The sequence below is a fragment of the Sciurus vulgaris genome (assembly GCF_902686455.1).
Source record: "Sciurus vulgaris genome assembly, chromosome: 4".
NCBI lineage: Eukaryota > Metazoa > Chordata > Mammalia > Rodentia > Sciuridae > Sciurus > Sciurus vulgaris.
This window is the reverse complement of record NC_136464.1, coordinates 103,215,985-103,238,485: the sequence shown is the minus strand read 5'-3', so window position 1 is coordinate 103,238,485 and position 22,501 is coordinate 103,215,985. Positions and strand designations below refer to the sequence as shown.

Sequence of the window (22,501 nt, the reverse complement as noted above, 5' to 3'; positions counted from 1 at the left end):
CATTGTTTATATCCATGATTTACTTCTTGGGTCTAAGTAAAGACCCAAGGAGGGTAATTTAGGTAATGCCTGAAATATTCTTTTTTAAAAGTCCTTTCTGTACAATCAAAGTTTATAAAGAGTTTTAACTGAACTAGACAATATAAAATTTAGGTAATTCAACTTGAGATTACATTTAGGCTTCAGAAACCCAAAAAGGCCTCTCCATTAATAGTCATGTCATGTCAATCACAGCATCTTGTTTGCTGTGATTTGTTTGCTTGTTTGAAATTCAAGCAGAAGGTTATTCATTAATTTGGTGAACCAATGGCCTTACCTGACATTGACATTCATTTGCCATTTTTTATTGACCTACAATAGGAGACTATTTTTCTTATATTTTGCTTAATTGATGCATTAAAAAAATTAACCCTAAAAAATTAGCCTTTTGTATTTGTGGGAAAAAAATCCCTTAATATTATAGCATTTGGGTACCGAAGTTTTTGCATATTATGTGAATGGATTATTTCTATCTATCTTCATGATCATTTGGTGTACACTCAGATGAAAAGAATTTATGACAAGGTATAAAAAATTGACCTAGTCTGTTTAAAAACATCTTTATAATTGAGGCTATAGGAGAATCCTGAGACATATCTGACTGAGTGGATTTCAATATTATTAGAATTTGGGCAATATTCAGGGAAAGGGAATGTGTTGCTAAAGAAGAATGTGCCCCTAAGTTACACGATTTTTATTTATAAATGAGAAACACAATATATATTTTATAACACATTGTATAATCACTGCAAATTTGATGGATGTGGAACTAGATACAATTTCTGCTTGCTTTTTGTGCTTTTGTTTTGTTTATAAAGCTCATTATTAAATGTCAACTTTTCTTTAGGAACATGTTACCACTGTATTCCCTCTTTCCCCCTCTTGTACATACTTTGATTAGAGTATTATTATTGAAGTGCTTCTCCAAGATCAGATTTTAAAAATAAAACTATGGTGGAAAATCTTGTAAAACAGTCCCACAAATTATGTTGTTTGGACATAATTGCTGTTATCCAGGTTTTTAGCGGTTTCTTATAGCAATAGGAATCCAAAGGGAAAATCCACACGTAGGTTAAGCTTCCAATATTAACAAGGTCACATTACCATCCACGGGTATCCATTGCACTGTTGCCCAATGGAACCAGTGAGGACTGATGGAGTTAGGGTCCCCACCCCTTTCTCCCTGCAGTCCTTCTTTGGTTATTTTGTTTGTTTGCTTTTTGTTTTTGTCCAAAAGGAGTTCTTTGTCCCTGCCAGAATCCAGACATTTCAGCTTTATTGATGTTTAAGCCCTCACTGTGGAATGTGCAGACCTCAGTTTCTACCTTAGGAAGCCCACCTTGGAGGGTGGAGACCCACCAATGACCAGGACACAACCTCCTGCAGACAGCTTTTCTCTGTTGACATGAAACCCTCTAAAGGTGTGGTAACTGGAGGGATTAGGACCTCCTTGAGATTTGTGCTTTGAGGCTTTCATGATTTGGTATTTCACTTAGTTCCTTGTTTTAAACTGTTTCACTTCAAGCTTTTAAGCATCTGATTCTCCAGTTTTAACACCTGAACTTTTAACTAATTTGTAATTGACATTGCTCACAAAAATGCAAAAGAATACTAGTGCTATACTGAATTCTCAGATTCATTCACTCCCATATACTGAGAAAGTATATGAATTTCTGAAAAGATTTTTGCTTTTTAACCTTAATTAAATATTTTACTAACATTAAACAAAATATATGACAGATTTACAGTTATAGGAGTGGGAAACCATTGACCTAAATTTTCAAATAACTGCTTATATTTATTCTTGGCAGGAAGATAAGATCTTTATGATAAATAAATTTGCCAGTAAGTGCCAGTAACTGATTTAAAAATCTCAAAACTGAAGTTGACTGAGAACCATTTCAATTTTAAATTCTAAAAATAAATTGAAAAATATAAAATAAAAATAAATTGAAATTTTGAATTGTAAAACTCAGGACCCTCAAACTCTGTTTCCCTTAGGGGCCACGAGAGGGAGCTGTTGAACCTTAAATATATTTGAACCTCAACACTGTGGGGTAAAATGTTCAGATAGTCTGGCCTATAAAATTTAATTTGCATTGTAATGAGGAGTGGTATAGTTTTCATTCCTGGTAAAGCAAAAGTTATACATATAATTAAAAAGGCGCTACAGTTAAATTCAATGAATACTTTGAATGCATATTATTTACAAAGTGTTTTATTCCTAACGGGGATACAGAGATAATTTGAGTGACTCATAATGGTGTGTGTATGTCTGTGTCTATATTTGCATTACAAGGTAGAATGTAATATATAAGAATCCTAAAAGAGAAACAAAATATGTGGAGTTTCCAAAGAGGTGGAACTGGGAGTCGCAGGAGACATTTAAGAAGGCTGGAAGAGTTTTGGTAGTCTGACAAATGAAGAGGAGGAAATATATTAAGTGGTAACACAGTGTAACTTTAAAACAAAACAAAACAAAAAAAAAACGTTTGGAGAACTCTGCATCGTCTGGTTTGCTTGAAGCAGAGTTTGCATAAAGGCAATTATAAGACTTTCAGGCAGAAAGATAGATACAGTTGTGTTGTGATTGTGCATAAGGGCCTGGAGGAATTCCTATTCCCTAATTGTGTTAAATGTCAAAATCTGGCCAAAGGAATTCTTAACATGCAATACAGAAGTGTTAGTGGGAAGCAAATCCTCTCCTACCTATGATTTCCTTTATGACCTCTGGTAAGTAGGGCTCCAAACCCATAAAACATCCTGAAGGTTCCCCAAAGGCATAAATGTTAAATTCTTGGTGCTCAGCTTGATGCTGTTGGAAGGTGATGGGACCTTTAAAAGGATGGGATTAGTGGGAGGTCTTAGATAATTGGGGTGTGCTTCCAAAGGGGACATGGTAATCCTGGTGCTCACCCCTATTCCCTGCTTCCCAGCTACCACAAGGTGACCAGCTTTTCTGCCATAGCTACTACCACAATGTTCTGCCTCACCACAGGCCCCAAAGCAACAGGGCCAACTGACATGAACTGAACCCTTTAAAACTGTGAGCCAAAATAAGTTTTTCTTCTTTTTAAGTTGATTGTCTCAGGAGTTTTGTTATAGTAAGGAAGACTGATGAACACACGTCTTAATAGTGCTTGAAGGTCAGTGGGCTCAATTTAGATAAAAAGCTATAGCATGCTCTGTTTATTAGGTGCTCTTCACCAAATACCTACAGAAGTCACAGTATTTACAAGTACTAGACAAATTTAATGTTTCCTATAATGTCATAAAAGCTTTTACAAATTTTTCAAAGATAGTTGAAAGCCATCTTCTTTTTATTTATTAAGATAAAAATGACTTCAAGTTTGGGGCATATCTCAGTGATAGAATGCTTGGCTGACATGTGCAAGGCACTGAGTTGGATCTCTAGCACTGAAAAAAATTATTAAAATTAAAAAGATAGAGATGACTAATAACTGGAGAACTAGGGGCAGCTTTAAATTTTTTAAATAATTTTGTTCCATGGGCACAATTTCAGTTTTGCAAGATGAAAAACTGGAGATTGATTGCACAACAATGTGAATATAATTAACATGACTGAACTGTTCTTATGAAAATGGTTAAGAAGGTCAATTTTATGTTATGCGTTTTTCACCACAGTTTTTAAAATTGAAGACTATTTTTTTTAGAGCTAAAACAAGACCGAAACTATCTCTAGGAAGTGAAATGGATTTAACTCATGTTTTCTGTAGCCCATGCAAGCAGCTCAAACTTATGGGCCACGCTGTTTTCATTGATGAATATAGTTACAGAAACAAGTTTTCCTGGAATTAAATTTACACAAAATTTACAATATAAGATCTGGATAGCATGCTGGACAATAACTTCAACTGTCATTTTTGAAAAAACACAAAGATTGTTCACATACTTGGATTCTCTTGAAAGGCTACAGACATTATGACAAAACTCAGTAAATTCATTTCTCTGGAGAATAAGGGTAACATAATACTGGCCTTTTTATTTTTTTATTTTCTAATTTAAAGGGAAAATTGGGGTTTCATAGTGCAGTAAACAGAAAGGTATCCTCATCCTATTCCCTGGAACTTATAAATATGTTACTTAATGTAGGCTGAGCATCAGACAAATGAAGTGTCTGTTTTTCTCTCTACAGACCATTCAGTTCTGGCACTTTCTACTTGGAGATAGCATCAGATCCCATGAGTTAAGGGATCGGTCCTTAGGATTACCTCACATGACTTTAGATGCCAGTCGCAAGCCCTAGTCGTTTTGTTGATGTTGCTAATCCACATGCTATAAATCAAGGTCCTTACAACCTTGCTCCTTGAGATTAATTTGTTTGAGTGGCTCACAGAACTCTTCCAGATAAAGAGATGCATAGGGTGAGGTAAGGGGGAAGGGCTTGGAGCTGCCATGTCTTCTCTGGGTGTACCACCATGTGTTCAACTATTCAGAAAGTCTCTGAATCCTGTTCTTTGGGATTTTTATGGAAACTCCAGTGCATAGCCACAGTTGCTAATGAATCAAGTGGTAAAACTGAGGAAAGCCTGTCTAGATTCTTCTTGGCCTGATTGGGCAGATTCCTTCCTCCAGGTCTGAGGCTGCATGCCCTTGGGAGTGAGGAGGGTCCTCTGGCCTACTAAAAGACAAGGTAAGTCAGAGAATTTCTTTATGGACCCAGTAAAGATAGAAGATGACTAAAGTTTCTAGGACCCACCTGGGAGGGGAGAAATTCTAGTTTCCATGAACTACTTGGGGAGGGATGTATCAACCAGGATCTGTGAGAGAAAACAAAAAAATATTGTCATAATATCACATGTGGCAGAGAATTAAAGTTGCATATGAAATTAAGATTGCTAAACAAAGTTTTGTGTTGCTGTGACAAAATACCTGAGATAAATAACTTAAAAGATGAAATATTTATCTTGGCTTACTGTTTCAGAGGTTTTGTTCCATGGTCACTTGACCCTGTTGCCTCTGGTGAGAGCTTATGGCAGAGGAGGTCTGTTTACTTCATGCCAGTGGAGAAGCAAGGAAAGAAAGGTCCCGATTTCCCCTTTTAGGGTATACATTCAATGACCTGACTTCCTTCCACTAGGCCCCAACTCCCACAGGCTGATGACCAAACCCTAAACACTTGTGACTTTAGGAGACATTTAAGATCTAAATCATGACATTATCCTATGGAAGAACATTAGTTTCCAGTTGTAACTATTGCAGAAACACCTTCTATGAACCTTCTGTATGAAACAAAATCAGTTTGTCAACTGATCGGGTGGGGTGTTTACATTTCCCCCTTAGCTATCATTTCTCTAAGGACATAGTCTTTCATGTGGTGGTTTCTAATTATCTCTCACCTAATCTCCTGTTGCCCATGGTTCCATTAAGATAAAAGCTAGAGGCTGTCTGGGACTGAAAGATGCCTCCAGGCCAACTGAGTATCCAATAATCTCCTATTTCCCTGGACTTATCCTATAACTTTATTCCTGACTTAAGAGGAATTCATTTACTCTCTTGCTACCTCATCCATATGTTTTTAAAGGTGTTTAAAAAAATTGCTAGGCATAGTAACACATGCCTATAGTCCCAGCTGCTCAGGAGGCTGGGGAAGGAGGATTGCCTGAAACTAAGAGTTCAAGGACAGCTTGGACAACAAGCTAGACCCCCATCTCTTAAAAACAACAACAACAACAACAACAACAAAAAAAAAAAAACCAACTATTTATACACACACACACACACACACACACACACACTGAATCTAACAATTTTAGATACTCTGTAATGGGAGGATTTATAGCATCTCTTAGTCTGCCATATTGCCAGCCACAACTTAATATCTGAATATTATTATCTGAATTTCACAGAGAAAACAAGGTTTAAAGATTAATTTGCTTAAATGAACAAAGTTATCACCAAAATTTAATCCTTGCTGTTCTGGTCTCCAAAATCTATGTTTTCACCCAGTTTGCTGCATTCCCTTCATTTCTCAATGCTTTTTAACATTCAAAGAAGTAAAAGTGTTTAAGGCTTATATTCAGTGAGTTAGTTGAATGTATTCATCCAAGCCATGATGGGAACTGCTGGCTGTGAGTGAAGCCCCTCTGTAGATGGCATCAGTACCAGTACTGGGACTGGCCTGTGACTGAGGCAGGGCCCCTGCTCTGTGGCAGTATCTTGGGGCATTTAGTATGGACCAAGTTCTTGTCATTAGCTTGACTGGTTTGGAAACTTATATCAGTTTTCTTACAGTCAGTCTGACTCTAGCATGTCCGTGCATCCTAACAAATGACTATACCAGAATTCTAAAGTGTTAGTGTACAAGGAGAGATCACCCTGTTCAGTAACTGACGGCCACTCTTCCAGGCCTTTCAGGTATGAAGTCAATGTGAGAGAAACACATAGATGACTGGCAGAATTTAATTAGAGAAAGGAAAATTCAGTGACCTGACAAAATGAAATGACCTTCAAAATTCAAGAAAATATGATGCAATGAATGTTTCTAACAACTGAGATTTTTTTCCATAGACTGGATTAAGCAATGAACACATATTGAGCCTTTCTCCAAGGTACTAGTTACTCAGTCAGGCACTGTAGATGCAAAAATGATAGATGAGCTGCTGAAATTTAGGTGAGCTGCTTCTTTGGGTTACCCTTGCCCTACTTTTTCAAATAATTCTTCGCCACAGTTGTCCTCTGTGCTGGTAAGGGGTGCTCATGCAGCATTAGCAAGCAGTGTGCTCTCACCCTGCACAAAGCTCAACTCAAAATGGATCATGGACCTTGGAATCAGACCAGAGATCCTTCATCTTATAGAAGAAAAATAGGTCCAAATCTTCAACACATTGGCTTCATCTTATAGAAGAAAAAGTAGGTCCAAATCTTCAACACATTGGCTTCAACACATCAGACTTCCTTAACAGGACTCCCATAGCACAAGAAATAAAAGCAAGAATCAACAACTGGGATAGATTCAAACTAAAAAGCTTTCTCTCAGCAAAGGAAACTATCAGCAATGTGAAGAGAGAGCCTACAGAGTGGGAGAATATCTTTGCCACTCATACTTCAGATAGAGCGCTAATTTCCAGAATATATAAAGAACTCAAAAAACTCAAATAATACAAATAACCCCATCAACAAATGGGCTAAGGAAATGAACAGACACTTCACAGAAGAAGATCTACAAGCAATCAACAAACATATGAAAAAATGTTCAACATCTCTAGTAATAAGAGAAATGCAAATCAAAACTACCCTAAGATTCCATCTCATCCCAATTAGAATGGCTATTATCAAGAATACAAGCAACAATAGGTGTTGGAGAGGATGTGGGGAAAAAGGTACACTCATACATTGCTGGTGGGGTTGCAAATTAGTGCAGCCACTCTGGAAAGCAGTGTGGAGATTCCTTAGAAAACTTGGAATGGACCCACCATTTGACCCAGCTATCCCACTCCTCGGCCTATACCCAAAGGACTTAAAATCAGCATACTACAGAGATACAGCCACATCAATGTTCATAGCGGCTCAATTCACAATAGCCAGATTGTGGAACCAACCTAGATGCCCTTCAGTTGATGAATGGATAAAGAAACTGTGGTGTATATATATATATATATATATATATATATACAATGGAATATTACTCAGCCATAAAGAATGATAAAATTATGGCATTTGCAGGCAAATGATGAAATTGGAGAATATCATGCTAAGTGAGATAAGCCAATCTCAAAAAACCCAAGGACGAATGATCTCGCTGATAAGCGGATGATGACACATAATGGGGGATGGGAGGGGAGCAAGAATGGAGAAAGGAGGGACTGTATAGAGGGAAAAGAGGGGTGGGAGGGATGGGGGGAATGAAAAAATAACAGAATGGATCAAACACCATTTCCCTATGTAAATGTATGAATATGCAAATGGTATGCTGTTACTCCATGTACAAACAGAAACAACATGTATCCCATTTGTTTACAATAAAAATAAATTAAAAAAAAAAAAAAAAAGAAATGTGGTGCTGTAGGAGTCAGTTCAGCTCTGTGTCACAGGGACACATTACAATGGTGGGAGTTTCCTTTTCTGTTTGTTCACAGGGTTGAGTGTGAGGAAAGGCTGCCTCATTCGTTTCTATAGTAATAGAGACTATGGAGGCTTCTGGTCGAAAATAAGGCATCATTAAGTGGGGCGTGGTGGTGGCACATCTTAATCCTAGCAGCTCGGGAGGCTGAAGCAGGAGGATCTCAAGTTCAACCTCAGCAACTTAGCAAAGCCCTAAGCAACTCAGTGAGACCCTGTCTCTAAATAAAATATAAAAAAACAGCTGGGGATGTGTCTCAGTAGTAAAGCCCTTCTGGGTTCAAAAATAATAATAATATTAAGGAGCTGGGGTTGTAGTTCAGTGGTAGAGTGCTTACCTAGCACATGTGAGGCACTGGGTTCCATCCTCAGCACCACATAAAAATAAAATAAAGGTATCGTGTCCATCTACAACTACAAATATTTAAAATGACAATAATAAGGCATTAAAGTGCTAAGGGGGGGGGTTCAAGATGGCGGCCTAGAGGGTGGCTGCATTTCATGTTGCTCCAAGACTCAGGATTCAAAAGAGGAGATATTGAGACGCTTGGGACCAACTCAAAGCAGTCGGGTGAGTCTCTCCCACTGGGGAGGCGTCCGGGATGGGACGGTGGTCCCGAACGCAGGGAACTTGTGAAGTAGAGCTGCCGGCGAGACGCCTCTCCCCCCGCTGGAGCAGTGAACTCGGACAACTGGAAGCGTCGCAAAGGAGGCCGCTCAGCACAGCGCTGGGACTCGAGGCAACCACTGGGGCTCCGGTGGCTGCCCAGGGGAGGAGTGGCGAGGAGAGCTGTGTGGACTCAGAACACCGGGGCCTGCCCTGAGGAGGAGGAGGAGGAACGTGGCCGCTTGGATTCGGAGTGACTACACCGGAGCTACAGGCGGTTGCCAGAGGAGAAGCCACGCGGCGAGCTGTTTGGACTTAGAGCGACGCTTCTGAACCCCGGGGCCTGCCCTGAGGACGAAGAGGAGGAGGAGCACGGCCGCTTGGATTCGGAGTGACTACACCAGAGCTACAGGCGGTTGCCAGAGGAGGGGCTGCGTGGCGAGCTGTTTGGACTCAGACCACTTCTGAACCCCGGGGCCTGCCCGGAGGAGTAGGAGGAGGAGGAGGAGGAGCGCGGCGGGTCGTGTGGACTCGCAGTGACTGCATTAGAGCTCCAGGTGGCTGCTCAGAGGAGAAGGCGAGGGGTGAGTTGTTTGGACTTAAAGCGACAGCTCCTGAACACAAGGGGGCTGCCTGGAGGAGGAGCGCGGTGGGTCGCTTGGTCTCGAGTGGCCACACCAGAGCTCCAGGCGGTTGCCCAGAGGACGTGTACAGCGGGTCACGTGGATTCAGAGCCACTCAGAGTGACCGCTCCCGAACACCCGGGGGGTTACCTGGAGGAGGAGGAGGAACGGGGAGGGTCATTTTGACTCAGAGTGATTGATTGCCCAGGGCTATGGGTGGTTGGTGGGAGGAGGAAGCACACAGTGACTTGCTTGGACTCCTAGTGACCGCACCAGAATACTGGGCGGCTGTCTGGAGGAAGAGGCATGTGGCGGGTCTCTGGGACTCAGAGCGATTGTACGGGGACCCAGGTGGCTGCTCAGAGGAGGGGCCACACAGCCAGGTGATTAGGTGCACAGCAGGGTCCCAGGATATAGGAGGCTTCTTGGTGGAAGAGCCACACAGAGACAGGCTTAGGGGCGGAGCGAAGGTTCCAGGACTGCGGGCAGATTCTCTGAGGAGGGACAGCCTAAGGAGATTCATCTGTGAAGGGTGAGGCTCCCAGGCCCAGGAGGTAGGGCCGGGCCCCTGGGAACTTTGCAGAGGAAGGCAGCCCAGCCCAGGCGGTAGCTGTAAATTGAGGGGAACCTCTAGGAGGGAACTGACCAGCGAGACCTCCCCACCGGGTGAGTCTTCCCTGCCAGGTGAGGTTTCCCCACAAGGACGGTAAAACCAGAGACACAGGCCCAAACAGGCCTTGCCTCAGCCAGCAGCCTACTTCCCCTTTGGATGACCATTGGTCAACAAGTGGAGGCGCCTCTGCCCACTAGCAGGGAATATACCCCACCTGAAGGCCACCACTCCTAGAGAGGTAGCTTCCTTGTGGAGCACCACATTATCAACTTCCTCCAAGACTTCAGCCTACTGAAGGCTAAGAGGGGATATATAGAAATCTTCAGGGACATTGTAAGTCAATAGAGGAAATCTGCAATATCTCAGCGGTCCACTGATACCTGCACAATATGAGAAAACAAGGAAAGAAAATGCCGCAAACAAATCTAGATGTTACATCAATAAAACCCAATGACAGCATGGCAGAAGAAATGACAGAAAAGGAGTTCAGATTGTACATAATTAAAATGATCAGGGAAGCAAATGATGAGATGAAAGAGCAAATGCAGGCATTGAACGATCGCACCAATTGACAGTTAAAAGAGCAAATACAGGAAGCAAAAGATCATTTCAATGAAGAGTTAGAGATATTGAAAAAAAACCAAACAGAAATCCTTGACATGAAGGAAACAATAAACCAAATTAAGAACTCCACAGAAAGCATATCCAGTAGGATAGAACACCTGGAAGACAGAACCTCAGACATTGAAGACAAAATATTTTACCTTGAAAACAAAGTGGAACAAACAGAGAAGATGGTAAGAAATCATGAACAGATTCTACAAGAACTATGGGATATCATGAAAAGGCCAAATTTAAGAATTATTGGGATTGAGGAAGGCTTAGAGAAACAAACCAAAGGAATGAACAATCTATTCAATGAAATAATATCAGAAAATTTCCCAAATCTGAAGAATGAAATGGAAAATCAAGTTCAAGAGGCTTATAGGACTCCAAATAAACAAAATTACAGCAGACCCACACCAAGGCACATTATACTGAAAATGCCTAACATACAAAATAAAGACAGAATTTTAAAGGCTGTGAGAGAAAAGAAATTACATTCAGGGGGAAACCAATACAGATATCAGCTGATTTTTCAATCCAGACCCTAAAAGCTAGAAGGGCCTGGAACAACATTTTTCAAGCCCTGAAAGAAAATGGATGCCAACCAAGAATCTTATACCCAGCAAAACTTACCTTCAAAGTTGACGATGAAATAAAATCCTTCCATGATAAACAAAAGCTAAAAGAATTTACAAAAAGAAACCCAGCATTACAGAACATTCTCAGCAAAATATTCCATGAGGAAGAGATGAAAAACAAAGAAGCAAATCAGCAAAGGGAGGAATTATCCTAAAGGAATTTTCAAATAAAGGAGGAGCCAAAGTTGTGTCAAACAAATAAGCAAAATTTTAAAAATGAACCAAATGACCGGGAAACCAAATCATTTCTCTATAATAACCCTGAATGTTAATGGCCTGAATTCATCAATCAAAAGACATAGACTGGCAGACTGGATTAAAAAGAAAGATCCAACAATATGTTGCCTGCAAGAGACTCACCTCATAGAAAAGATACCCATAGACTAAAGGTGAAAGGATGGGGAAAAACATACCATGCACATGGACTCAGCAAAAAAGCTGGAGTATCCATCCTCATTTCCGATAATGTGGACTTCAAGCCAAAGTTAGTCAGAAGGGATAAAGAAGGTCATTTCATACTGCTTAAGGGAAGCATAAATCAGCAAGATATAACAATCATAAACATCTATGCCCCAAACAGTGGCTCATCCATGTATGTCAAACAAATCCTTCTCAATTTCAGAAACCAAATAGACCATAACACAATAATACTAGGTGATTTTAACATGTCTCTCTCACCACTGGACAGATCTTCCAGACAAAAATTGAACAAAGAAACCATAGATCTCAATAACACAATCAATAATTTAGACTTAACGGACATTTATAGAATATACCATCCATCCAAGAGTGAATACACTTTCTTCTCAGCAGCACATGGATCCTTCTCTAAATAGACCATATATTATGCCACAAAGCTAATGTTAGCAAATACAAGAAGATAGAGACACTACCATGTATTCTATCAGATCATAATGGATTGAAGTTAGAAATAAATGAAAGAGTAAAACACAGAATCTATTCCAACACCTGGAGATTAAACAATATGCTATTATATGATGAATGGATAACAGAAGATATTAGGAAGGAAATTAAAAAAATTCTTAGAGGTAAATGAGAACAAAGAAACTTCATATCAAAATCTCTGGGACACTATGAAAGCAGTACTTAGAGGGAAATTCATTTCATGGAGCGCATTTAATAAAAGAAGTAAAACTCAACAAATAAACAACCTAACACTACAGCTCAAAGCCGTAGAAAAAGAACAGACCAGCACCAAAAGTAGTAGAAGACAGGAAATAGTTAAACTCAGAGCTGAAATCAATGAAATTGAAACAAAAGAAACAATACAAAAAATTTACAAAATAAATAGTTGGTTCTTTGAAAAAATAAACAAAATTGATAAACCTTTAGCCACACTAACAAAGAGAAGACGAGAGAAAACCCAAATCACTAAAATTCGGAATGAACAAGGAAATATCACAACAGACACGAGTGAAATACAAAACATAATTAGAAGCTATTTTGAAAATCTATACTCCAACCAAACAGAAAACCTCGAAGATATCAACAGGTTTCTAGAGACATATGAATTGCCTAAACTGAACGAGGAGGACATACACAATTTAAATAGACCAATTTCAAGTACTGAAATAGAAGAAATCATCAAAAGCCTACCAAGAAAGAAAAGTCCGGGACCAGATGGGTTCTCAGCCGAGTTCTACAAAACCTTTAAAGAAGAGCTCATTCCAATACTTCTCAAAGTATTCCATAAAATAGAAGAGGAGGGAACCCTCCCAAACTCATTCTATGAAGCCAACATCACACTGATACCTAAACCAGACAGAGACACATCAAGGAAAGAAAATTTCAGACCAATATCCTTAATGAACATCAATGCAAAAATTCTCAACAAAATTTTAGCAAATCGCATACAAAAACATATTAAAAAGATAGTGCACCATGATCAATTGGGTTTTATCCCAGGGATGCAAGGTTGGTTCAACATCAGGAAATCAATAAATGTCATTCACCATATCAATAGACTTAAAGTCAAGAATCACATGATTATTTCAATAGATGCAGTAAGAGCATTTGATAAAATACAGCACCCCTTCATGCTCAAAACACTAGAAAAAATAGGGATAGTGGGAACATTCCTTAACATTGTAAAGGCCATTTATGCTAAGCCCATGGCTAATATCATTCTAAATGGTGAAAAACTGAAAGCATTCCCCCTAAACACTGGAACAAGGCAGGGATGCCCTCTTTCACCACTTCTATTCAACATCGTTCTTGAGACTCTGGCCAGAGCAATTAGACAAACCAAAGAAATTAACGGGATACGAATTGGAAAAGAAGAACTCAAACTATCCCTGTTCGCTGATGACATGATTATATATTTAGAGGAACTGGGAAATTCCACCAGAAAACTCTTAGAACTCATAAGTGAATTCAGTAAAGTAGCAGGTTACAAGATCAATGCCCATAAATCCAACGCATTTTTATACATAAGTGATGAATCTTCAGAAAGAGAAATTAGGAAAACTACCCATTCACAATAGCCTCGAAAAAATAAAATACTTGGGAATCAATCTCACAAAAGAGGTGAAAGACCTCTACAATGAGAACTATACAACACTAAAGAAAGAAATTAAAGAACACCTTAGAAGATGGAAAGATCTTCCATGTTCTTGGATAGGAAGAATTAATATTGTCAAAATGGCCATACTACCTAAAGTGCTATACAAATTCAATGCAATTCCAATTAAAATCCCAATGATGTACCTTACAGAAATAGAGCAAGCAATTATGAAATTCATCTGGAAGAATAAGAAACCCAGAACAGCTAAAGCAATCCTTAGCAGGAAGAGTGAAACAGGGGGTATTGCAATACCAGATCTTCAACTCTACTACAAAGCAATAGTAAGAAAAACAGCATGGTATTGGTACCAAAATAGAAAGGTAGATCAATGGTACAGAATAGAGGACATGGACACAAACCCAAATAAATACAATTTTCTCATACTAGACAAAGGTGCCAAAAATATGCAATGGAGAAAAGATAGCCTCTTCAACAAGTGGTGCTGGGAGAATTGGAAATCCATATGCAACAGAATGAAACTAAACCCATATCTCTCACCATGCATGAAACTAAACTCAAAATGGGTTAAGGACCTCGGAATCAGACCAGAGACCCTGCAGATTATAGAAGAAAAAGTAGGTCCAGATCTTCAACATGTTGGCTTAGGACCAGACTTCCTTAACAGGACTCCCATAGCACAAGAAATAAAAGCAAGAATCAATAACTGGGATAGATTCAAACTAAAACGCTTTCTCTCAGCAAAGGAAACTAGTAATGAAACACCACATTTAATCATATATGTCCAAGTAAGTTTATGAATGTACACACTTAAAAAGTTACTTCAAAGGAATAATTCACAGAAGCATATCTTAAGCCTTAGTGGATAAGAGTCTAAATATACTATATATCAGCAATGCGAAGAAAGAGGCTACAGAGTGGGAGAATGTCTTTGCCAATCATACTTCAGATAGAGCACTAATTTCCAGAATCTATAAAGAACTCAAAAAACTCTACTCCAAGAATTCAAATAATCCAGTCGACAAATGGGCTAAGGAAATGAATAGACCCTTCACAGAAGAAGATCTACAAGCAATCAACAAACATATGGAAAAATGTTCAACATCTCTAGTAATAAGAGAAATGCAAATCAAAACTACCCTAAGATTCCATCTCACCCCAATTAGAATGGCGATTATCAAGAATACGAGCAACAACAGGTGTTGGCGAGGATGTGGGGAAAAAGGTACACTCATACATTGCTGATGGGGTTGCAAATTAGTGCAGCCACTCTGGAAAGCAGTGTGGAGATTCCTTAGAAAACTTGGAATGGACCCTCCATTTGACCCAGCTATCCCACTCCTTGGCCTATACCCAAAGGACTTAAAATCAGCATACTATAGAGATACAGTCACATCAATGTTCATAGCTGCTCAATTCACAATAGCCAGACTGTGGAACCAACCTAGATGCCCTTCAATTGATGAGTGGATAAAGAAGCTGTGGTGTATATATACAATGGAATATTACTCAGCCATAAAGAATGATAAAATTATGGCATTTGCAGGCAAATGGATGAAATTGGAGAATATGTTGCTAAGTGAGATAAGCCAATCTCAAAAAGCCAAAGGAACAATGATATCGCTAATAAGTGGATGATGGCACATAATGGGGGGAGGGAAGGGTTAGTGTTAGGGTTAGAGTTAGGGTTAGGGAGGGGGGCATGTATGGAGGAAGGAAGCACTGTATAGAGGGAGAAGAGTGGTGGGAGGGGTGGGGGGAAGGGAAAAAATAACAGAATGAATCAAACAACATTACTCTATGTAAATTTATGATTACACAAATGGTATGCCTTTACGCCATGTACAAACAGAGAAACAACATGTATCCCATTTGTTTATGATAAAATAAAATTTAAAAAAAAAAAAAAAAAGTGCTAAGGGGCCTAGCGCAGCTGTAGTGTGTGTGCTTAGTAGGCAGGAGATCCAGGGTTCCATCCACAGCACTGCAAAAGAATTAAAACTAAGGCATTAGAGTCCCAGGAACATGGGAAAATCCATGAGCAAAATAACTTCATGCATGAGGGTTAAGTTTGTCCTGAAATGTAACCCATCTTTTATGTATACCCAAATATACTCACTGCATCCGGTGGTCCTGCCCACATGGCTCCCCATCGTTCAGGGCCTGGTTTTCATTCCAGTGGTTCAGTTTAGTTGATTAAGAAGGTCTTAGACTTAATTTTTGTTTTCTAGGTCACCCAAACTGGGAATACTGGGGCATTTGATATAGTCCTGGCCAGGGAATGTTTGACTCATTTGTTTGACTCAATACGGGTGGATTGGAAAGGTTTGCGTAATATAATACTTTTATTGGAGAGAAAGGGGAAAAAGTCACTTTGTTTTCTAGACACGTAGCACATCTATTTAACCTTTTAAAAGATATTTTAAAATTGATCAGTACCGAGTCCTTCAATATTAGGAAAGAGCTAGAAGTCCCAGCAGCAGGTTTGACTGTTATCATTTGAGAGCAAGACCACTCACCTGACCTCCATACTCAGTGTGAAACCCCCAAATTGAATAAATTCACTCAGAATATAGAATTTCAAAAATTTAATAAAAGTGAAAGCCAAAAGCAACCAAGTCAATAAATAAAAATTAAAAATAAAAGAGCAGTCAGGTTGAGAGGGAAGCGAAGCGTGTTCAGTGTGTTGCTTGGGATGATGACAAAGAAAGCCACCTCTGCCCTGGCTGCATTTTCGTGCATCACACGCAGACAGGTCCTAGCGGTCAGCCTGTGTGACAGCCTTAGAAGGCAGTGTCAGGAGAGTGGAATGAAAGGGAAGTCAGGAGACCCTGGTAACCACCTGGCTATATCAGCCCTTTTGTTTTTCTCACTTAACGGAGAGAAGTCTTCACCAAACAGAAAGAAAGAAGGCAATGGGAAGAATGCTATAGCAAGCCCTTATTTATGGAGGAGAAAACCACTTATCTCCATCAAGTTCATGAAGATTCCACGCTGCTCTTTTCAACTTTGTGGGTGCATTTCAACACTTGATTAGGAGCCATAGGCGGTGGCTTCCCCCACCCACAGAAAAATTCCTCTGAGGAATCATGAGCCCATCGACATTTAACAGCTGTTTAAAAGACTGTTTAGACTCCCGAGAATAATGCCGGAAAACTCTTGGAAATTATGGTCTGGGCAAGAAGGGAGCTTAATGTTGGGAAAAATCAACAACAAAATCCAGATTTCGAACCCGGGGAAACCTTCCTTTGAAGCTCACCTGTTGCTGCTGAGTGGAGCAGCTGAATGGGAAAAGAGTCTGCGGTTCCTTCTACTCTGTAACAATATGTGTCGTCCCCCAATATCCTTGATGGGTAGTTCCAGGACCCCCCACCAATGCAGAGATACCAAGATCCCAGGATGCTCAAGTCCCTTATATAAATGATGCAGTATTCACACAGAAACTACACACATCCTCTCATTATCTCTACTTATAATACCTACTATACTGTAAAAACTATGCAAATAGTTGTTATTCGTATTGTTTAGGGAATGATGACAAGAAAAAACTCTGTACATGCTTAGTACCAACACAATTTTTTTTAAGCATTTTTGATCAGTGATTTGGTGGGATCTGAGGATGTGGACCTGGTGGATATGGAGAAATAATTGTAATGGAGGAGACCAGATGCTCCACTGAATTGGTTTGCGTTCAATCATTTAATGCTAAATGCTCGCTTTAGTCTAAAGAATTCATTGTTGGTTAATGTCAAATGGGGACTTCCATCCATTTTCTAACATGGAAGGACTTGATACAGGTACACAAGTTAAATACCCTTAAAACATGAAATTGGTGTTTATGCTTTCTCAACAGGTCTTGATAAAGTGATTGGAGAGGTATTACACTTCTCCATAAATTCAAGCAATATCTCCCAATTATACTTTTTATCTATCATTGCATAATAAACCAGACACAGGTTGACGTAATAGCTGAAAGCGACTGTTTCATTATTCCTCGTGGTCTTGTGTATGGTTGCACCCTCCTGGGCATTCCTAGTCTTGTGATACCCCCTGGGCCATAGTCCATCTGCAGGCTCACTGGGCTGAACCAACCACGATGACCACTTGCATGGCTGTCACTTGGTGCAGCTCAGCCAGGGGTTGACCACAGGACCTACACATGACTCCTCATGTGGCATGGGATCTTCACAGCGTGGCACCTGGATCTGTATGATTTGGATATGAGGTGTCTCCTCAAAGCTCCTGTGTTAATGCAGGAAAGCTCAGAGGTGAAATGATGGGATTCCGGGAGCTGTAACTTAATCAGCCATCTCGGTCTGAATGGGCAGACTGGGAGGTAACTGTAGGCAGGTGGGGCATGGGTGGTCACTGGGGGCATCCCCTGAAGGAGTGCATCTTCCTTGCTGCCTTTCCCTCCACTCCCCACTGCTATCTTGCTGCCATGAGGGGAGCAGCTTTCCTCTGCGGGGCCCATCTTCATAATGTGCTGCCTCATCTTGGGCCCAAGCAATGGAGTCAGCCATTTATGAACTGAGATCTCCGAAACTACATTGCTCTTCTCAGGTATTTTGGTCACAACAACAAAAAGCTGACTTAACCAGTTTGAGAGGCAGGAGTCCTAGGAGTGAGTGTTACCAGAGGGCAGAAGCAAAAAGCTGCCTGTCAGTCCTCTAAAGGCTAAACCTAGAACTGGCACGGTGCTGCTTCTGCCATAATGCATTCCTTAAGCAACCACAGGGCCACTCTAGAGTCAGGATGTGGGAGAATAAATTCCACTTCTCAGTGAGGAGAGTGACAAAGACATCATGGTCATCCTTTGTCCATCCAATTTTTTGTCAATAAATAAAGCTCTGGGCTACACGTAAGGCTATTTTGGGGAAGCCACTTCTTATGTCTTTTATTTCCTCAATGTGTGTCTCAGTAGACACAGTTATATGGCAGATAATGCCACATTACAATTTAAAATTATTAGAGAAAACACCTTCTATGCTTTTCTTTATTGGGAATCTTTTACTTCCTAAATTGTACTCTTAAATCACCAGGTTTAGCTTTGGCCACAGAAACTTGGACCAGAATGCTAGGAACCTTAAAGGCCATGAGAACAGACTAGTCTTTTGAGTTCTGGGCACAAAGCCTGACTTAAACTGGCACTTGGAAGCTAGGAAACAAACTCGGGAAAAAACCATGCCAGAGAAACATCACTAGTGGGAGACACATCCCTTAGTCATTTTTTGTATGTAGAAGGCAGAGTTCTCAGGATTCTTTATGTTCTGAAAAAGTTAAGGATACTGAGGAGCTTTTGATTATAAAGCATTAGATCAACTAATATTTATAGTATTATAAATTAAACCAAAGAAGTTCTAAGAGTTTTTAATTCCATTTTTAAACACCAGATTATACTGGCTATGGTGGCACATGCCTGTAATCCCAGCTACTCAGGAAACTAAGGCAGTAGGATCACAGGTTTGATCTCAGCAACTTAGTGAGATCTTTGGCAACTTAATGAGACCCTGTCTCGAGATTTAAAAAAAAAAAGAAAAAATATTAAAAAATTGGTGTTGTAGTTCGGTGAATAGAGCACCTCTGTGTTCAATCCCTAATACCCCCCCCCCAAAAAAAGGAAAGAAAAGAAAAAGAAAAACCCATAATAATCCCATTATATAAATTACATATCTTGATAAAAATAGCTATATTTTTCAAAGCCAAAAAAATTCAGTAAGAAGAATGGCACTGTTTTGGAGTTTGCAAATCTCTCTGGTATCAGGCTTAATGGAAGACAGCTGTATTCTCCTATCTGCTCTTGCCTTTAATCTGAATCCGCTGAATATGTTGTCTTGCTTGAAGCAAAATAATAATAATAATAATAATAATAATGTTTATTAATCTGGAATTCATAGATTAACTTGGTGGTATCTATGAACTCCTAGAAATTATAAATGAAATTGTCAATGTCTATATATATGTTATTTTTCAGAAAAATTACTCCTCCCATTTCCTCCCAAGAAGGTTAATAACAACTAAGAGATTCTCAACAAATATACTATGATTGTTATTTGGGGAATTTAAAACCCAGCATCTGCTGTAATGTATCAGGAAAGGACAATCCTTTAGGCTGTCACTTATAAAAGCAAGTCCTTCCTCAGTTGTGCCAATGTTTTTAGTCCCCTCAGTTCTGTATTTACCCTGGAATTCCAACCCTATGGTCAGCTTCAAAATCACAAGGTGGTCTGTCTTTGGAAGACAACCTTGAACCTGTTTTGTCCCCACTGCAGCTCCCAGCCAGCCTGGCGGTCACTAGGGGAAGCCACTGATACTCTATGGCATGCTGTGCTCCTGAGCTATGGTACTCGGTAGGTACATTGCATTTCCAGCCTACTGTATTTTTAATTTACAATGGGTTCATCAGAACATAAACCCATTATGAGTCCAAAAGTATCTGTATGACATTTTAACAAGGTGCCTTGTTATCTGAGTGCTGAGAAGCAAGAAGCATCTAACTCAGGGGTCAACAAACTCTACAAATTGCAGATGTAGGTTTTAGGCTTTCCAGGCTATGTGGTCTCTTTTGTGGCTACTCAACTCTACCATTGTTGCATGAATGCAGCCATAAATGATAGGTAGAAGGGTAGGTATGACTGTGTCCAAGTGCAGCTCTATTTGCAAAAACAGTCAGTGGATGCATTCATTGCTCTTGGCAAGAGTATGCCAACCTCTGATCTAACTCGTGGCTAACTAGAACCTAGGAATTCCCAGTTATAATCAGGAAGTTCAATACTGAAGTGTTTGATAGGATCTTGGGGCCTCTGCATTTCACCCATGGCATGTAAAGTAATTCTAATCCTAACTAGAAAGGGAGCCTATAAGTCCAAAAGAACCAGCTCATCCCAGGTAACAGCCTAGTCAAGGCAGCTCAGTGGTAGAGGCAGGGAGAAGGGTGATTTTTGTGGTCACTGATCCAGCTTCATGTGCTGGAAAAGGTTATCATCTGCACATCACAAACAAGGGAGAACCAGGCTCCTGCTCCTGATTGCTCTCTGATCTGCTTCTTTGTCATTAGGGGTCCTTTCTTTCTCTGCCTCCTGCAGACAATGAATGCAAGTTTTGGCAGTATATGATGTTCTCAAAACAACCTCTTGATTTTTCTCCTTAAATTCTGCCTTCGCACCGGGTGAGTCAGCAGCTGGTCGTCACCCCTCCATGACCACTGCTCATTTACCAAGCTGGTGTTGACGGCTCCCCCCAGCAGGCTTTCCTGGCAGGAGGAAGCCTGGTGGGAGAGGACATGGTAGGTAGAAACACAATGGTGTCATTCCTAAGGGAACACAGATAAGGGAAGCTGATTCACAACTTTGTACAAGTTTAATCATCCAAAGACAGAAGGGGTTTAGATAGTTCGACTTGCAAATCGGAATTTAAAACTTGGCAAGCGCCTTGACTTATTTAGTTTCTTTGTATTATCTGGTTTTATCAAAGGCCAGTTTTCTTTCTCTTTCTCAATAGGAGGTCTTGGGCCTAATCCAGTTCTTAATCTTTGTCCTGGTTCTTCTTCCTTTCGTTTCTTGCAGTTCTTCACAAGAAGGATCAATCAGTTGTGCTTTTCTTCTATTTGCCTTGAGTAAGTGGTCATTTATTCTCCCCCAAGGGCGTATATGATTGGGACTAGGGGGAATTTAGCTGACTTTGGTTCCATATCTCATACACTGGAGCTCAGTTTTATGGCAACTATTAGTGCTGTCCTCATTGATGTCCCCTTTGCTGCAAGAAAGCAGTCTTCTGGTCACCTGGAGCACTGTCCCCATTAAGAAAGGTTGAACCCTGGCCTTTCTGTCTTGGGTCATTAGCTCCTGGGTCAAAGTATGGAGAGGGTCTTTCTGACTGAAGGAGCCAGGCTGCAAGCCGTTGCCCTAAGGGGAAGAAGACTGAGAGCAGACTATGTGTGGACAATTCCAAGCACCTCTTGGTTATATTAGTATTTTACGATAAATATTTTCAGTGGCAAATCCCTAATGGTCTGCTAAAACTCATACAGCAGAAATAGAAAGGATTGAGATGTTGAGTGGCCAAACCAAATGGCTAATGCTGGCAACCGCGGGTCAACTGGAGAGAGTGTATACTAGGCTCTAGTCCTGGAGAGGCAGCAAGGAAGAAGGAAACAGCCTTTGATGAATGCTCATGACCTGCCAGGCTCTGAACCCGTGCTTGTTCAGTTTAGATACGATTTCCAGGTTCATTGCTGTATGCTTGGTCCCCAGTGTGGTGCTATTGAGGTAGTGGAGTTGGAGGTTGAGCCTAGTGGAAGGAAGTTAGGTCATTGGGGGCACCACTCTCATAAGAGATTAATGTCATTCTCCTGGAACTCCCGTTAGTTCCCACAAGAGTGAATTGTTATGAAAGGAGCAAGCCTGGCCTCTGGATGTCTCTGGCTTCCTGTCTCACTGTGTCATCTCTTTTGCACACATGCTCCCACCATGAGGCCCTCACCAGAGACTGAACAACTTTCAGTTTGCAAAACTATAAGTGAAATAAACCTCTTTTCTTTATAAGATATTCAGCTTCAGGTATTTTGCTATCACAATAGAAAATGGACTAATACAACAAGACACACTATGTATTATAAACCTTATTTTTCAAATCAGGAGAGTTGGCTTTAAGAAGTTAGGTCCCAAGATCTCTCAGTTTGTAAGTAGCTGACCCAAAATTTGGAACAAAATCTGAGACTGTCTGTCCACATTCTTTTTAACAGAACATCAA

At 40.2% G+C, this 22,501-nt stretch overlaps 1 protein-coding gene and 1 long non-coding RNA gene across 2 annotated transcripts in view; one reads left to right on the top strand and one right to left on the bottom strand.

Moving 5' to 3' along the window:
- SPATA13 (spermatogenesis associated 13) overlaps window positions 1–22,501 on the top strand; it is a 354,900-nt gene that overhangs the window by 41,004 nt on the left and 291,395 nt on the right. The gene's annotated exons all lie outside the window — the stretch shown is intronic.
- Window positions 1,291–16,978, bottom strand: LOC306660553. Its single transcript, XR_013763665.1, has 3 exons — window positions 15,870–16,978; window positions 4,760–4,820; window positions 1,291–4,681 (listed from the first exon to the last, which is right to left on the bottom strand). It is a non-coding gene; the product is annotated as an uncharacterized lncRNA (long non-coding RNA).